This window comes from Temnothorax longispinosus, chromosome 2 (assembly GCF_030848805.1).
Source record: "Temnothorax longispinosus isolate EJ_2023e chromosome 2, Tlon_JGU_v1, whole genome shotgun sequence".
Lineage (NCBI taxonomy): Eukaryota > Metazoa > Arthropoda > Insecta > Hymenoptera > Formicidae > Temnothorax > Temnothorax longispinosus.
The window spans coordinates 13,839,398-13,858,481 of NC_092359.1; the positions used below are offsets into that span (position 1 = coordinate 13,839,398).

At 39.8% G+C, this 19,084-nt stretch overlaps 1 protein-coding gene and 1 pseudogene across 1 annotated transcript in view; both read right to left on the bottom strand.

Moving 5' to 3' along the window:
- The window catches only part of LOC139808109 (trimeric intracellular cation channel type 1B.1), a 193,209-nt gene that overhangs the window by 74,919 nt on the left and 99,206 nt on the right, over positions 1-19,084 (bottom strand). The window lies entirely within an intron of this gene.
- LOC139808265 (uncharacterized) lies at positions 5,183-5,997 on the bottom strand (annotated as a pseudogene).

Here is a 19,084-nt window from a genome sequence, read left to right on the forward strand (position 1 = left end):
TTGTTGGAAATGATATAAAGGCGGCACTCCTGTGCCATTTATAGTGCTATCTATATCTTACATAATTTTTGCCCTATCAAAAGAATCCCTTCTAGCTATCACTCATTCTGTGGTTGTACGCGCACTGATTACTTATTGTAAAACGAAGATATTATTAAAAGGGATATACACATTTATACAAAACGCTGCATCATATCTACCCATTTTCCTACAGGTTATGGGCCCAGAAGGTTTGGTACTGCGCTGAAAGAAAAGTATACGTGCAAAACTTAACGTATACATACGAAAGCGATCGTAAGAAAAACATAACCTTTTCGCAGATTATAAGCCGTAATTTTCCCGTGAAAGATGAGTCAAACGTCGTTTAAAATTCCGCCTCTCCAAAAGGAAAATTATGATACGTGGAAAATCCACATGAAAGCATTGCTTATAAAGAACGATGCTTGGGGATACGTCAGCGGAACGAAGAGAAAACCTGTCGCGACAGCCACGAATGCAGCTGACGTTGCAGCCTGGGAAGTGGCCGACGAGAAGGCCATGGCCGACATCATACTCGCAATAAGTGCCGAGGAACTAAAACAAGTAAACGGATGCACCACGTCTAAAGAAGTCTGGCAAAAATTGAAGAGCCTTTACGAATCTGAAGGCCCGACGCGAAAAGCGATGCTGCTAGAAGAATTGATAAATCATAAGATGGATGAATTTCAGGATATGAGAGACTACGTGGCAAATTTCTTTGACACAGTAAATAAGCTGGACGCCATGGAAATCAGAATCCCTCAAGAAATGATAGTTGTTCTGTTACTATCCAGCATTCCAAAATCTTATGAAGCTTTCAGAGTAGCTATTAAAACGCGACAAGAATTGCCTACCCCGGACGAGTTAAAGGTAAAATTACTCGACGAATTCCAAGCCAGAAAGCGAAACAAGGATGAAAAATCCGAAGCCATGGTAGCGTCAAAGCCATCCCGAAACTCCAAGAACCAACATCAAGAACGTAAATCATCCGACAAGGGAAATGAAGCACGGTTCAAATACAAGTGTCATCGATGCGGCAAAGTTGGACACATGGCAAAGGATTGCAAGTGGCGAAAGCAATTAAGATAACGACAAAAAGTCAGACGGAAAAGAAACGTCGAAACGAGCCGAAATAGCTATGAATATTATACCGAACCGAGAAAATAAATGGTGTTTAGACTCTGGTGCCTCATCGCACATGAGTTCTTTCGAAGAGAAATTTGAGAATATTGGGAAATCCAATACATTAAAATTAAATCTAGCGAGTTCCCACTCCACAGAAATAAACGGAATCGGAGATGTCAAAATTAATGTGAGTCAAGATTTTTCAACCAAACTCGAAGAAACCTTGTTCGTACCGGATCTTCGCTCAAACTTGATGTCTGTTTCCAAAATTACTGATCACGGTTTCGAGGTCCTATTCCGGAAAGAGGGTGCTGCTGTCATAGATCCACAAACCGGAGAAAAAGTTATCGTAGCTCAACGAGAACGGGAATTGTATTTTGTCAAGGAATTAGAGAGCAACTCCCTCGTCGCACAGGCAAATGCATCAAGACTCCAGGAGTGGCATCAAAAATTTGGTCATTTGAATGAAAAGGATCTAAAAGATCTGAGTCAGCACAACAAGATTCACGGGATCACCATCAACGGTAATGAAAAACTACCAACTTGCGAAATTTGTATAAAAGGGAAACAGACGCGAACCCTCTTTACACAGTCGACCTCTCGATCCAAAGAAGTCTTAGAACTGATCCACACAGATCTCTGTGGACCAATGAAAGTTGATTCCATTGGAGGTTCAAAATATTTTGCCACCTTCATTGATGACAAGTCGAGATGGTGCGAAACTTATTTTCTAAAGAAGAAAAATGAACTCTTTGACAAGTTTTTGGAATTCAAGGCGAAAGTCGAGAAACAGACTGGAAAATTTATCAAGACTGTAAGGTCAGATAACGGAAGAGAATATCGAAGCAACGGACTTGAAGATTACCTGAAGAAGGAAGGAATATGTCATCAGCGTACTGTAGATTACACACCGCAACAAAACGGCGTTGCAGAACGTCAGAACAGGACACTCGTTGAAATGGCGACGTGTATATTGATTCAATCCGGCCTTTCGCGAACCTTCTGGGCGGAAGCAATTTTGACTGCAGCCTACATACGAAACAGATGTCCATCACGAAGCCTAGAGGGGAAATTACCTTACGAGATATGGACCGGGAAAACTCCAACTGCAATTCATTTTCAAATTTTTGGTGTGAAAGCCCACATGCTGGACAAGTCAAAACGCGTGAAATTCGACCAGAAAACGATCGAATGCGTATTCGTCGGTTATTCCGCAGAATCGAAAGCTTACAGATTGTGGGACTTGAAGTCAAGAAAAATTCGCGTGAGTCGCGACGTGACCTTCGTAAACACCTTCCAAAATCAACAGGAATTTGAAGAGTTTATAGACAAGAAGACTTTACTACGCTCGAGCAGAAACGACATAGAAATACAGGGTTCTTTTCACAACGACAGCGATCAGGAAGATTCTGACAATGAATTAGAAATAACTTTGACAAATCAAACTCACAATGAGGTCAACGTTCCAGAAGACGTTGATGAAAATGAAGAAGAAGGCAACCTACCAAATATCCGCGAAGAGCAACCTATGCCACAGATGAGAATTGGACCTGGACGTCCAAAGAAAATACTCACAGGTCAAAGAGGGCGTCCTAAAAAAGAGCCACATATGATTCGGATTGAAGAACAAGAAGCAAACCGAAAAGATCAACAAGAAGAACGCCCTGATATGGATCAAGCTGAAGCCGAAGAAGAGTTCTTCAGTTGTTTTGCTGGGATGACTGAAAAAGGGGATCCACGTACAACGAAGGAAGTTCTGTCAACAGAGGAAGCGCACGAGTGGAAAGAAGCCATGCGGAACGAGTATAAAGCCTTAATAGAAAATGGTACATGGACCTTAGTCGATCGTCCAAAAAACCGAAAAGTTATCGGTTCCAGATGGGTTCTACGGACTAAATTCAAGGCAGATGGCTCGGTAGAACATCGAAAGGCTCGGATAGTAGCCAAAGGTTTCTCACAGGAACCGAACGTTGATTTCCACGAAACCTTCGCCCCGGTTGCCAGGATTGGTTCCATTCGAATCGTGATGGGACTTGCAGCAGAACTGGAACTGGAAGTTCATCAGCTTGATTTCACCAGCGCTTACTTAAACGGACATATTGATGAAGAAATCTACATGGAGCTTCCGGAAGGATTGTCAACAGTGCTGGAAGAAGAACAACTCCAGAAGATATTCGAAGACAAGGTGTGTCTTCTAAAAAGAGCGATATATGGATTGAAGCAATCCGGCCGTCAGTAGTATAAAGAGCTTGATTCAAAACTAAAGCTTCTAGGTTTCAAACCACTTGATGCTGACCCTTGCGTCTACATTTGAAGAGAGAACGGAAAGTTAACGATTGCTGTGATTTATGTCGACGATGTCATTTTTGCCTCGAATGACAAGAACATCTTTGAACTGAAGGAGAATCTCGCAAAATCTTTTAAAATGAAGGATCTAGGGCAACTTCACTATTGCTTTGGAATAGAATTCTCTCAAGATAAGAAGAAACGCGAAATTCGCATGACGCAGAAAAAGTACATCCAAGATGTACTGAAACGTTTCAACATGGAAGATTGCAAACCAGTGGCTACGCCAATGAATCCTGCTGTGAAACTTTCGAAGAAGATGAGCCCGACCACCGAAGAGGACAAGAAACAAATGAGCCAAATTCCCTACAGAAATCTCATCGGCTCTTTGATGTACTTAGCTACAAGTACGCGCCCGGACATAGCGCACGCAATAAGTATACTCAGCCAATTCAGTGAAAATCCTGGTCAAGATCATTGGAAGGCTGCAAAGCGTGTGCTACGCTATTTGAAGAAAACCGAGAATTTGGGAATCACCTTCACTAAAACTGGTAACGAATTAGTCGGTTTTTCAGATGCTGATTGGGGTTCGAGCATAGATGACCGAAGATCTTACACCGGGTACGTGTTCAAACTGGCTGGCGGTGCTATCAGTTGGTCATCGAGGAAGCAGAAAACAGTGGCCATGTCGAGTGCCGAGGCAGAGTATATGGCACTGTCCGAAGCGGCCAAGGAGACCATCTACACACGAAGATTTTTATCTGAAGTCGTGGGAAAGCTGGACACTACGATGCTTTTCTGTGACAACCAAAGTGCTGGACTAATAGCGAAAAATCCAGTTTTCCACGAACGCACCAAGCATATAGACTTGCGACACCATTTTGTGCGGGAAGCAGTTGAAGATGGCAAGGTCCAAATTGGGTATCTTCCAACCGAGGACATGCCTGCTGATGTGCTAACTAAAGGACTCTCAACACCCAAGCACGAAAAATGTATCAAAGACATTGGTTTAAAGAATTAATTTCTCTCCTTTATTATTCTTTATTTGTATTGTCACAGGAATTGCCTTTTTACGGGGGAGTGTTGGAAATGATATAAAGGCGGCACTCCTGTGCCATCTATAGTGCTATCTATATCTTACATAATTTTTGCCCTATCAAAAGAATCCCTTCTAGCTATCACTCATTCTGTGGTTGTACGCGCACTGATTACTTATTGTAAAACAAAGATATTATTAAAAGGGATATACACATTTATACAAAACGCTGCATCATATCTACCCATTTTCCTACAATTGTCAACAACTCCTGCAAGTTTCATCAAATTCGGAGGTAGGGGCTATTCGGAAGTCTTACCAAAAGCTTTTAGTTAAAGCAGAGAATACAATGTATCAACTATTCTCTGCTTTATTAAAGCAGAGAATACAATATCCCGGCATGTTAAAAAATTCCGAAATATTCACGTTTATGTACAAAAATTTTCTCGTTAACGATATGCTCGGTACTCGCGGTGACAGCTCGGTGCGTCTCCAATTTTGCTAGCGCCCCTAGCGGCTAAGAGTGGCACGCGCCGTCCCCATATCAACTATTTTCTGCTTTATTAAAGCAGAGAATACAATGTATCAACTATTCTCTGCTTTATTAAACCAGAGAATACAATGTATCAACTATTCTCTGCTTCATTAAACCAGAGAATACTTAAAATCATAATATATAAATGTATTATATTGTATTTTTTCAAACAAAGTGCGCGCCTTACAGGTGGAAAATCTTAATAATTATAATTTTAAAATACATAATTATGACGTAATAGGATACAATTCACTAATTATTTTAAAAAAATTGGGAATACGTTCATTTCGACAAAATTTTCTTTTAAATTGGAACTCGGCTAAATATCCAGTTAAATAAACTTCCCTTGTCCCATATCTTGGAATATTAGCACGTACTTCGCGCCAAAACCTCTCTATATTTTGAGTATGTGACCTAGGATTAAAAATATTTTATTTAATATTCTATTAATATTATTATTATTTAATAATATTTAAAATTTTGTACCCGTATCTGGATCTACAAAATTTAAGGAATGATTTACGGTATAATGCACAAAATCTTCATTTTCCAAATATTTGTATGATTTCCAACAATCGGACATTATAGTAGTACCAGGCAATATCCAATCTTTTATTACGTTTAACAAACATTTTTTTGACCTCTCAGGAACGGGAACAATAAATGTACGACCACTTTCACGTTCATGGCCACCAAAAATTCACTTTCCGTCAATCAATCGTCCTCTATTATATTTTCTTTTTCCTATTTTAGCTTCGTTAATCTCTACGATTTTATTTTTACCTCCAATTTTTTGGGAATGTTTTTCAACCAAATATACACATACCTAATAATTATTTATGTTAGATAATTATATATAGTAATATATAATTAATTTTTTGATGAAAATTATTATAAATATTAATACCTCGCGGCAAAAGTTTTGCCAATCAACTATAGTATGATTGGCCAAATCTAATTCAGATTTTAAAAAATCATGCCGCGGCGGTTTTAGCATTATAAAATATGCTACAAATCGGCAAATATTCTCAATTGATAATTTGCTCTTATCAAACCATGTATTTTTTCGGGCACGTTCTCTGAATCCACATGCAATTTTTTGTCTTTTTTTGTGAGAATTTATTACATAACGCGATTTTGTACATCTAATTCTAATAAATCTTTATTTAATTCTATATCACTCTCACAGATTTTACATTTTAAAGTATTATTTAAAACTTTTGATTCTATTAAGAAATTAATTAAACGTTCTTTGTTGTTGATGAATGTTAAAAATTCATGTAATTTCATTGTTTTATCGTGTAATTTTAAAGTAGCGGTTGAGATATAACGTTATAAGGTTATAATGATATAAATGACTTAATTGAAGTAAGGCACAAGATCCCCTCAGGGGTCGTGGGCTGACTCTGGGGGCCCAATTGAGGGCTTTCCGGGCTGCCCCGATACGGGTTTTGCGAACCCGAGGTACCCGAGCACACCAGTACCGTAATCTCCGTCAGTCTTATGGCTGGCGGAGACCGGGGAGTCCCTTAAGGGACTCGCGAGGTAGGCGGCCTCTATAAAAAGTCTGCCCGGTCGGACGGGACCGTAAGGGACGAGCCAGCTTCTGCTGGCTCCGTTACCCGGCCGTCCTATGGGAAGGAAAACCTAGAATAAAAACCGGGGGTCCGGCTGCCCTGCTTAGGAGTTTGGCTATCGACGCGTATGCGGCTACCCAGACTCTAACAGCCGGTAGGGGAAGGCGACCCCGAGTTCAAACGCCCGGTTAACCGGGACCGATAGAGAGATTATGATTCTTCCATCGACGAGGCGAGGTGGGCCTTCTCCCATTCGTTGAAAGATGGGGGACAACTCCGGGATCATTGCACGCTGGTGTTCCGGCAGATCCTGGAGTTGCGGGCTCACCAGGAGCTGCCCGGACCGCTCGGAAATGATCCAAGGTCGGGGCCGGGTGGCCCCGAGGAGGAGGGGGCCCACCGGACCGCCCGGATGTTTCCGAGTTAGGGCCGGTGGTGTCCCTGCCGCCGGCAACTAGGGTCGGCGGTGAGTATGGTGCCTGGCGGGGGCGCCGGCTTTGGGGGCTCTGTGCCCCGTCTTCCACGGGCGGCGGGGGCCGGGATTGAGCTTCGGCTCGGCCGGGGCCGGGATCGAGCTTTGCTCGGCCGGCCATCCTCGTCGTGCGCGGGGGCGGGATGGCGGGGTTCCCTTTGTCGGTGTTGATCAACGGGTGGAACCTCAGGGGTCGGGGGCGGCTTTTGGGGGTCTTTCGGGGCCCCTGGGGGGCGTTCCCGATACGGGTATGGCGAACCCGGGGATACCCGAGAGCTCGGGCAGACTGGGCTCGTGAGGCGGGGAGCCAACTAGCCTAAGGAAAGGCCACCCCGATATAAAACCAACCCTAGCGTGGGGGCAAACGGCACAAATGGAAGGTCTTCCTGGGAAGAAACTCTCCGGTATTGGAACCGGGAGCCGACGAGAAGACGGTAAAACCGGCAAGTCCGGGAAACCCGGCCGTCTCTCGTCGTCAACATACGACGGGCCACCCGGTGTGTTGGGGGCGAGCACACCTGGAGCAAATGTAATCGCTGCCAAAAATAAAAGGGTACAAAAGGAGGATCTTGTAGCCAAGAAGGCCAAAATATTCGCTAAGGCAAAAGAGATGTTGGCGCAGGATGCGTGGGATAAGATCCACGGGTACGGATTTAAGGATGACGACGAGGAGGTGGAAGAAGAAACGGATGAGGCTGTCAACCTGTGTCTACAGGAAAAGCAGAAGGCCATGGAAAAGATCAGGTCGCGACCTCCTCCGACTCAGGAAGAGTTGGAGGCGGAGGCTGCGGAGGAGGAACTTAACGCGCGGAAACGTGCGTTGATTCGCGGGGAGACTGCGCTAACATACCGTGATATAGAGGTGCTTTCTCCTAAAGAGGTGGAGGAAAGAGCGGAATATCCGAGTCTCAGAATCTTTTTTTCTAGCCAAATACACAAAATAAAAAAGTTTCAACAAAATCGGAGAGGTTGGCGCTATACTGCATATTTACTGCAAGTTTTGTACTGAATTATGGCCAGTTAAGTCAAAAAAATTGAAATATATTTATTATAGCTAAACTTTTTTTTCGCTGAGTTGTATTACACTATACACACAACTGTCAAAATATACGATGACAGCTGCAAATGAAGTAAGCGCAGCGAGAGAACCAATCGGCATCGTAGAAAAGCGACAACAATAAACTTTGATAGATTCGAGTATCGACTTTACATCCCTTTTTTAGATATGGACTAGACACTACAGACGCGCGCTTCGCGCGCGCTATTTAGCTTTAACATTACACACAAAACTGTCAAAATATACGATGACAGCTGCTCATGAAGTAAGCACAGCGAGACAACCAACAATAACCGCGACACATTCGAGTATCGACTTTGCACGCCTTTTTTAGAGAGGCAGATGGATGGAAGATTTATAAATGCAAATGTCTTATAATTGTTAGAGAAACGAAGGAAGCGTGAACTGTGTGAAAAGCAGAATAGAAGTTTTAAAGTCAAATTAGACAACATAAAGGTGACAATTATATATTTATTTTAGGTATTTATATAGAATATAGTTACTATTGCACCTCAAAAATTAATTAAAAAAATAGGCTCATTCGACGCATTTTAGCACGAAATGAAAGAATCTGGCAGAAAAATGCGGCGGTCTGCCCTGCGAAGCGAGATATTTAGCGTTAAAGTTGACGATTCTTAGGTTAGAAATCCTATCATACCGACGTGATGTAGCGATCATGAGCAGTTCCTCGAAAGGAACAGGGGAATATGACCTCTCCTGTATAGGGGAAGGATTGGAGGCAGGCAAAAGGGAGGGGGAATCGGAAAGTTCCCCGGGGCGAACCGGGGAATACGAAGGTTCGAGCAGGGGGGAAGAATCAGGGGTGTCGGGGAGTACGCGATAATTAAGGCGGCGAGAAAGCGAATTAGGGGGTGGCGGCGACGGTGGTTCCTCCGGAAGAGCTGGTGGAGGCGGCGGAGTGGCGAGCCGCGGAGGACTGGCGCTCGTGTCGGAGGAATTCTAATGTTATTCTCTTTAGTTCTGCTCGCGCCCGTTTGTTCCGACGATTCCTCTTCCGCTTGAAGATCGCGCGGAGATTCCGTCTTCGAGGGGGTGGAACTTTCGGGTCCACTAAAATTATTTTATTTATTTAGTGGTCGATTTTCCTTGGACCCGGTCGAAAGCATACAAAGCAAACAAAAGGAAATTGTTACGAGCTCAAGGTGTCAGCAAACCGGCTGAGTCCGCGACAGTGACGAAGACGCCGGGAGTCAAAGGCCGACAAGTCAGCCAGACCCGCGACAACGCCAACGACCGCCGCGAATCTAATGCCTACACCGATCGACCCAAACCCATAATAATAATTAATCTACCATAAGCTCGGGGTGACAGCGAACCGGGCGAGTCCACGACAGCGACGAAGACGCCGGGAGTCAAAGGCCGACCAGTCAGCCAGACCCGCGACAACGCCAACGACCGCCGCGAACCTAATGCCCATGCCGATCAACCCAAATCCGCGATGCTAATAAACTCGTAATAATAAACTCCCAGGGATCCAATAGTCGATAGACTACTTGAGAAGGGGGACGATAATACGAAAAAGAAAAAAGATTAAGAGACTTACTACTTAATGAATTCTTGAAGGACTCCTTGCCGAAATGGATCTTGGTTGGAGAATGAGTCGAAGGGACTGATGTGCGGTCGGATGTCTTACACTGACTCTAAGTGCTGAATCGTGACTCGAAGACGGAAGAGATCACGATTATAATGCTGAGACTAAACCACGAGACTAAAGCTTGGGAGGCTTGAAGAGACTCAGAAGCTTTGAGAGGAAATGCCGCAATGTCAGGGTTTATATAGGAAAATGTAAGGAATGGAAGGGATGAATTTCGTGTGGGATGTGTCTGGTTTTCGTTTTTAGGACTTTTGGTTGGCGGGATTCTTCTAATTTGTGTTTAAGGATTTCTTATTGGGTGGGATGGTCTTCACCCAATAGGTGGATTCTTAAGTTCTCGCCTATCCTGGGGAGCTAGATACGGTTATCAATTTTCGCGGCTGTTTATTAGTGAGTCGTCTAATAAGGCCCCCACTGTCTTATCGGAGGTGCAACCCAGCGATTCTTCCAGTGACATATTTTGTTTTTCGGCTATCGCCGATTTCTCTTTTATTATGGTTCTGGGTTCTTAGTTTATCTTGCGACCCTATTTTCAGTACCAACAGACAAATGCATTCCATCTAATCTTAATTGCAGTTTTATTGCAAACAGAAACTTCCGCCACGTGCTCTTACAAGATTTCCAAAAGCACATTTTAGACCTCGTTTCTGTTTGTCGGAACATTGCGCGGGCAATTTTGAGCTAGTCGCGTGATGCAATAAAGATCCTAAGCAAACTCTGTTTGGGATTAAGGCTCCTTTTGGCGCGTCGTGTCGCCGGGTTTATAATTATGGGCCAGACAAAGTTGATAAAAAATCCGATTACGTATGCCCCGTCTGTCAGTAATTTATTCTGGAAGGTCGCTTTGTCGCCTAGCCAAATAGCTAGTTATAAAAAAAAGGAATGTGAGGAGATCAAAGTTCACTCGCCGATCGATAACCGTCCGTGCTCAGTTTACTTATTCTAATCTTAAAGCCTATCTTAGGCGCATAGGAATTTCCGCGAAAAAGGGAAATCGTGGACTCCACAGGACGTAACAGGGTTAATAGTGTAATATAATAGTAATAGTATAACATTAAGGGCCCGGACACACACTTCTGCACAACGCATAATGCGTAAGCATAAGAAAATTGATTGGTCCATACACATGTGCATAAGGAAATAGACCAATCAATTTTCTTATGCTTACGCATTATGCGTTGTGCAGAAGTGTGTGCTCCCCGCTTAAAGCTAAATAGCCCGCGCATAACGCGCGTCTGTTTAATAATAAAAATGCAAAAGAAAATTAGATGGTAACGTCACACGATGTTCCCAAGCGGTCACTCATCAAAGTATACTAACCGTGCTCAACGTTGCTTGACTTCAGTGATCAAACGAGAATTTTTTTTAACGAGGATAATTTATTAACTCATATAAATACAACTAAATTATTTTCATATATACATTGTAGTTCTTATCTATTTTAGCTTAACCTACTTTGTCAATTAAGTACAAGTTGATCTTGTGGCCATCTCCGGTACTTTTTATTTCATTCTCATTAAATTATTATATACCTATCCTTTGGAATGTACTTTGTAGGAAAAACATGAAAAAACCTACTTGTCAGATGAACATTTAAAACGAGAACTGGTACTTTACAACGTGATATAAATGTTACCCTGACATATGAGTTATCCATAATCAGTTTTATATTATGATTCTGTTCCAAAATTCCATTTTTTTTTATATAGAAATAAATGTCATAAGAATCGTTAACTGATTAATTAATGCGTACAATAAGAAAGCCATTTAATACTTATTTTTTTCCATTATCCGCTCTTAAAGAAGGCATGTAAGAGATTGAATTGTTGCCGCTTTTCCGCGATTCTGATTGGTCACTGTGCTTACTTGGTGAGCATCTGTCATCGTATATTTTGTTATGTGTATCAAGGGGTTAATAGTGTAATATATAGTAATAGTATAATGTTAAAGCTAAATAGCGCGCGCAAAGCGCGCGTCTGTGATGTCTAATATTAAAAATAATACATGAAAGATCCAAGGAGATATATACACAAGTATTTAAAAAATTTGGGGTACTATTGCAACAACACATTCTTGAGACCAAATCAAGTCAAAAAGCCCTATACCACTTTTCCCTCCAACAAACAATTATCGAGATAAGCTATATATTAAAAAAGATACCATAAAGTTCTCCTCGAATATTTCAAAAAGTATTAGACAAAGAGAAAAATGTTTCAGGCAAAAGTTGTTCAAATTAATTAGTAAAAAAAAATGATACAAGAGAAAATGGGAGTATCTATTTAAAAAATTGAACTTGGGCTCAACACAGGCCCTAGACTCAAAATCGAATAACAATAGAATCATCTATTGGCCTCCTTTGAAGAAACTTTTATTTGAAATTTCCAATAAATCGACACTTTCTGAGATAAAATTGACCATTCCGGAACTTTTGGTACCCACGGTATATGCGTACACGGCACACAATTAAATTATGCATATAACGCACAAGCGAGATAACTAAGATAATAATCAGTGTCAAGGAATGTGAGCGTGTAAATGATTGCGCACTGATTGCACTGACCAGAGCGGTATAAATGCGTTTTAAGGAACAAATTGGCTTTGAGTGAGTGTCTGTCCGTGTGACTGCAATCTGAACTTCTTGCTGAAAATGTTAAAATCTCAACGAAAAAATTGAGACATTTTTAACATGTAAAATTTCGAAATCTCAGTATTAACTGCACCAATCTTAATCAGACTGATCGCAATTGAAAGCTCGTATCAACGTTTTATTAGAAAACTGTTATCAGATTTTCGATCGCTGTTTTCTTTTTTGAGATATTTGATTCGGAAAGTTGATTGGCCCAAAAACTCTGGATAAGCTACTTGGCCGCGATTTGATAGTCGTCTATTAGATCTCTGTATGTACTTGGCGTCGCGACGCTCCGCGTTGCTTGATTTATTATTAGTTATATATTATTAATATTAATATCAATGCAATTAATACAACATTTTCTATACTTACGTTAATTTTATTTCTTTACATTAACATTACATGCAATAGCCGCACACAAAATCTGTTAATACTTATATAACTTACTCTTGTTTACTCATGAGTAATTTAAATGCGTAATAAAAACTAATCAATAGCTTTATTAGAAAAAAATATACTTAACAATATTATAAAGAAATTAAGAAACAAAAATGCGTAGACATCAATCAGATTTTGTTCTATCCAGCTCTGAGACCTTAGCGGCGCACAGTAATCCCAAATCCCAAACCTGGCCAAAAGCCAAATTTTCAAATATTTAATAGTGTATTTAAATATGAAATTATATTATCTTAAATGTTTAATAAACCAATTTATGCAATAATTATTTTATGAATATGTATTGGCACTTTGAAATACGTCCAGCGTCCTCAAAGTCGGACAATTTTATGCACGCGTTCCATTACTATTTTACAACTATGACATCGTGCTGTCTCCCACAATGATAATATGCCATATATCATGATAATATTCTATAATTTTTAATTCCTTTGAATGACAACTTGATAAGATATTCTAACATATATCTATATTGTAATAGAAAATGCAATATGCTGTGCTTATTAACATTTATAATATATTCTTTAAACAGTAAAAATTTCAAAAACGGATATGAATAAAATTGTCAATATAAAAAGTGCGACGCAGTGTGACGCATTCTTTCTTATCTCATAACAAAGATTACTAAGCATAGCAAATAATAAAAAAAGAATTAGCTGCTCATAGCTGCTTTTTGCAAAATATCAAACTACAATGTTGTGGCGCCTAGTAATAGAATCAAGAGACACGGCCAGTGTCTCGCGCCAAATACGCGAAGCGACTCCGCATATATTACCTACTATATAGTTCATAAGATTACAGTAATAATAATAGATGATTAGCTTTGTCTTTTTTTTGTTTATTTATCGCAGTATATAAATTATGTATGTATGATTTGTCAACAGCTCAATAATTCCTTACAGTTAGTTTGTTGTCTTAATTCAACGCAAATAGAAGCACAATGTATTCGAAAAATATAAGTTGCCGCAAAATTCACACAATCATTTTAGAAAATAAAGGTGACTTAGAACATGTGCGCGGAAACAACGTATTTTTAATTATGTAATCAATTTATTTAATTTGAGTGAAGATAAAAATAAAAAAAGAACTAGTAATGTATATAAGAAAGCATTTTTTTAATATATACTTTAATAAATAGAGAAGTAGCATGTCGGTGAAGTTGGCATATCATTTTCTAGCAGATCAAAAATAAAAGGGAGTTCTTGTCACATGCAGTCGAGTTCTATAGTTCCTGATACTTTTTAGTAATAGTTCTGGTGATTTTACCCAAAAAACAGTCGATCGAAAAAATAATCTGTTAACTTCCCGTAACAGATCATTTTCTAGCAGATCAAAAATAAAAGCATCAATGCAATTAAGATAAAATTTATTAATGCAACATCAATATTAATGAACAAAAAACATCAGATAATTGTTTTAATAATTTAAATATTTGGTCCAATAATATCCAATTGAATTAACTATTTATGCTTGTGGCAGCCCGTGACGTCGACGTTTAATTAAAGCAACTTTATTTTTTTTTGTGCACGTATTAATAAACGTTTTTTATGTAAAAATAAATAATATATATGCCCGCCATTTTGTGTTTCGTAATTTTGACTTTTTATTCGTAATCCACAATCTCGAAAACCCCAATGTACCAAGTTTCGGCTAAATCTGATATTTTTTAAATATACATGTCCGCCATTGGATCCGCCATTTTGTTTTTTGTAATTTTGACTTTTGATTCGTAATCAGCGACCTCGAAAACCATTAATATATCAATTTTTATTTAAATTGTAAAACGCCTTTATATTTTGGCCAGGTTTTTGGGATTTGGGACCACTGTGCGGCGTTACTAAAGTTCCATTTGAATGGCGAACGGTGTATTCAACACTCCAACTAGCTAAATCTAACGGCGGTATTGACCGATCACGGAATTTGCCGGATAATTGTTTCATGTTGTTTGTATAACTGTACCAAAAAAGTATTTTATTGATTATTAATAACATTACAAAATTATGTTACCTTATCAAAAAGAAGAGTCGCGCCTCAAGTGATCTATTACAATTACAGAAAAAAAATTATATCTCTTTAAATTACAGCGCCAATTACAGAGAAAACATATATATTTCCTCAAAAATAATTGTTGCACTACTTTGAAAAATCTTTACATTGTGTCAATTAGAAAAAGAATGTATGATAACAATTTTATAAGATTAAAAAATTTTATTTAAATTTAATAAGGGAATACAAGATATATAAATACAAAGTTTACATGTGTATTTTTTAGTGGTCACAAAGAATTACAGAGGTAACAGTACAAAATAAAAATATTTTATTAAAATATTTAACCCAACGAGGGAATACAAGGTATTTAAATACAAAGTTTATATATGTATTTTTCAATAGAATAAAAGATTTAATCACAAAGAATTACAGAGGTAACAGTAAAAAAATAAAAATATTTTATTAAAATACATAAATTTTTCTTGTAAAAAAACTTGGCGCTGTTAGACCTCGAAATTTTAAATTAAAAAGGCGTTCATATCTTTACATGATTTAAATATCTCTAAGCATTATAAAAACAACTTTCAAGACAGGTTTTTGTAAAGTTATTTGTATAGCAATACAAATATTGCACGCGTAAATGTCGAAAGGAATCTACTCTTATTAGATGTACGAGTGATAAAATGCAAAAGTATTCTATCATACTAAAAAAAATGTGTGTAAAAATGTGTATAAAAAAGGTACGTCTAAAGTATCAGATATTTATTCGTTCATCGGTGTCATTTCGTGAGACTGTTGTCCGTTTGTATTGCTGCTAGAGGCTCCGATTTGTGCTAACGCAGACTGACGCCACTTTCCATTTTCACCGTTTAAATTCTTATCCTCGCATACACATAAGAACAGCGTGTCGATAACGGTCTACAATAACAAATTAATTTATTATAAAAGATCTTAGTTAATAAATCATTCTCGTATATATACATAAGAAAATGTGTCGACAAACATATCATGTTTATGTATGTATTTGACTCACCTCGTAAACGGAAATTATACAATGAGCAATGAAAAATAAAAAAACGCAAACGATAAAGATCGGAATAGCGTAAAAATGTAGCTCAGGATCTTGTCTCATGAAAAGTAATGCGACGCTTCCGGTTGCAGCTGTAACGAAATACTTTTCCAGGAACAATATAAAATCGCCGAATCCATTGATTACTGCTATTTGAAGAGCATTACTGACGAGTGTTGTAAAAGCCTGAAAAAAAATAAATAAATTTTACAAATATAAAAAAAGTTATAAACATCTCATTATATTGATAAAATGTGTATATTATTCTATTATAACCCACACAGCACATGATATCATACGTATCATCCCATTGTTATATTCAATGTACTGTGATCATCCGTAAAATACTGAGATCAACGCTATAATATCTTTTACAGTATTATTCGGTTTTTTTCGCGCGCGTATGATTTCAGGTTTGACTCAAGGTACGGAAACGATACGTACGCCTTTCTACCGCGCGCGTAAAATCTCAGGTTTTACTCGAAGTACTGAGATGGTATCGTAATCGTGTCTTCCGCGTGCGTATAATCTCAGGTTTGACTCAAGGTACGGAAACGATACGTACGCCTTTCTACCGCGCGCGTAAAATCTCAGGTTTTACTCGAAGTACTGAGATGGTATCGTAATCGTGTCTTCCGCGTGCGTATAATCTTCAATTATACTCAAGATATGAAAACGGTACGTATATCAGCGCCATCTGCATCCGTCATTTCTGTTCCAATCTTTTTCCGGTAGCAGTACGTGAGTGACATGTCGACGTGCAATCCATGAAGAAAAGTGTGATTGATATCAAAGGTAATCCTTTTTCTTCCCTAAACTTACATCTTTTAAAATATTTAATAAAGTTAGCAAAACAATTTTAGTATATAAATTACGTGATATTTTGAAATATTTTATAAAGCAAATGTATTTGATGTGCAGTTTCCGCAACGTAGGGTTAGGATGTGGGCACACAAACGGTTTGGACCGCACGGTTCCGCCGCGTGGTAGACCGTCCACATACGAGCGGTTTGTCCCGCGTGCAAGAGCCGCGCGAAAGATCCGTGCACACAAGCCCACCGCGACGGATCGTGCAGTCGTGCACACGAGCGGTTTGTGCCGCGGGCGGAACCGCGCGATCCAAACCGCTTGTGTGCACGGTCTGTCACGGCGGAACCGCGCGGTCCACACCGCTTGTGTGCACGGATCTTTCGGGCGGCTCTTTCGCGCGGGATAAGCCGCTTGTGTGTGCACGGTCTACCGCGCGCTCCAAACCGCTCCTGACGTGTCCGCACCCTTAACCTCTAAATCGTCAGCAGAATAGTTTCACGAGCTGTAATGTAATACAATTCTTTTTCTATTTGTCGTTGCCTGCACTTTGCAATAAATACAAATTTAATTATATTTTTTAAACATCTATGAATTAAATATTTATTCTTGTAATTGTACAATAATTTATATCTGTATTACTTTTTAATATAAACAAATCGAATAAAAGAATCATCTGCCTTAAAAAATTTTACTGTAATGATCTGTGTATTAATAATTATAACATTAACAATAATACATAAACTGCTTTCAGTATATGCAAGTATCAAGTCCCTGAGGTGCATTTCGACGTTTTGTTAAATTGGTATTATTTTGATCAGCTGCTGGCTAGGTTTCCTACCTACTGCTGTTCAATATTCTACGCTGGACAAGCTATACGTGACAGGTATGCTTTATTCAACACACATAAATTACGTGATATTTTTTAATATTTTGTACAACTTGTCATATAACTATTTTGATCAAAAGGTTCAAGTTATCTTTGACGGTTGCAAAACCGTATAGCAAAGATCATCATCATCTAAGTCGGTCCCTCATTACTGAGGATCGTGACCACATGAATCGTGGACCATCTGTCGCCATGATTCCCTGTCCTTAGCTCGGCGCGTCGCCTCGTGGATGGGTCCCTGTGTGGTCCTTCTGACGGCATCGCCCCATCTGGTCGGGGATCGGCCTCTGCTTCTTTTCCCCTTGACCTGACCAACGATCATAAGTCTCTCCAAGTTGTCCGGCTCGTGTCTGGAGATGTGTCCAAAGAACCTCAGAATACGCCTTAGGCAGATCGTAGACAGGCGAGTTCGAATTCCAAGTTCTTGCAAAATTGACGCGTTTGTGCGATGAGCCGTCCAAGGCACACCCAGCATTTTCCGCCAGCACCACATTTCGAATGCATCTATTCTGCTCCTCAATCTTGCTTTCAGTGTCCATGTCTCAGCAGCATACAGGAACACTGAGAAAACCAGGGACTGGACTAGTCGGACCTTGGTCTTCCTGCTCATGCCACGATTTCTCCAGATTTTGCCGAGCCGCCTCATAGCATCCTTTGCCATTTGGCTGCGGCGGCTTACTTCCCTGTCGCAGCTTCCATCATCGCTGATTACGGAGCCCAGGTATACGAAGTCCGAAACCACCTCCAAATCACGGAGCTCGTGTGTGCGCTGCAGGGTCCCGGCACGATCGATGAACATTAGTTTGGTCTTGCTTCTGTTTATGTGGAGTCCCAGTTGCATACTCTCGACCTCTACCCTACGAAGCAGCTCCGCCAGCTCGCTTTCACCCAAAATCGTGGTGTCATCCGCGAACCTGAGATTACTGATCTTCTTCCCAGTTATCCGGACACCCCCCGTTCAGTCCTCCAGCACTTTGCGCATGATATATTCGCCGTAAAGGTTGAAAAGCTTCGGTGATAAGATGCAGCCCTGTCGCACTCCCCTTCGTGCGCTGAAGGGCCCTGAAGTGGCATCCTCCAGTCGGACTCTACATGTGCCATTCAGGTACAATAGGTATTTTAAGCCCTAAGCCTTAAGAATTTGTTCAATCACAATTGAATTTGAAGAGAATAATTAACTGTGATTGGTCAATTTTTAGGGCTTAGGGCTTAAAACATTTATTGTAGATAGGCACTTAAGCGACGTTTTAGATTAGATCATATTTTAACAAATATTTTTGTTCTAGTAAAACTTATTGTCCAATTGAGTGACATTGTTTTTAGATATAAAATGAGGAATATAATTAAATATATTTTTTAATAATAGATAGATAGATAGAAATGATACTTTATTACCCCAAGGGGTCTAAAAGGGCGTTTTATAGGGACGTACCCAACCCTGTACATCCAATTTACAATAATGATTTACATACATTCATACATTATGTTACATATAATTTTTATAGACCTATTCCTCTTCAATCC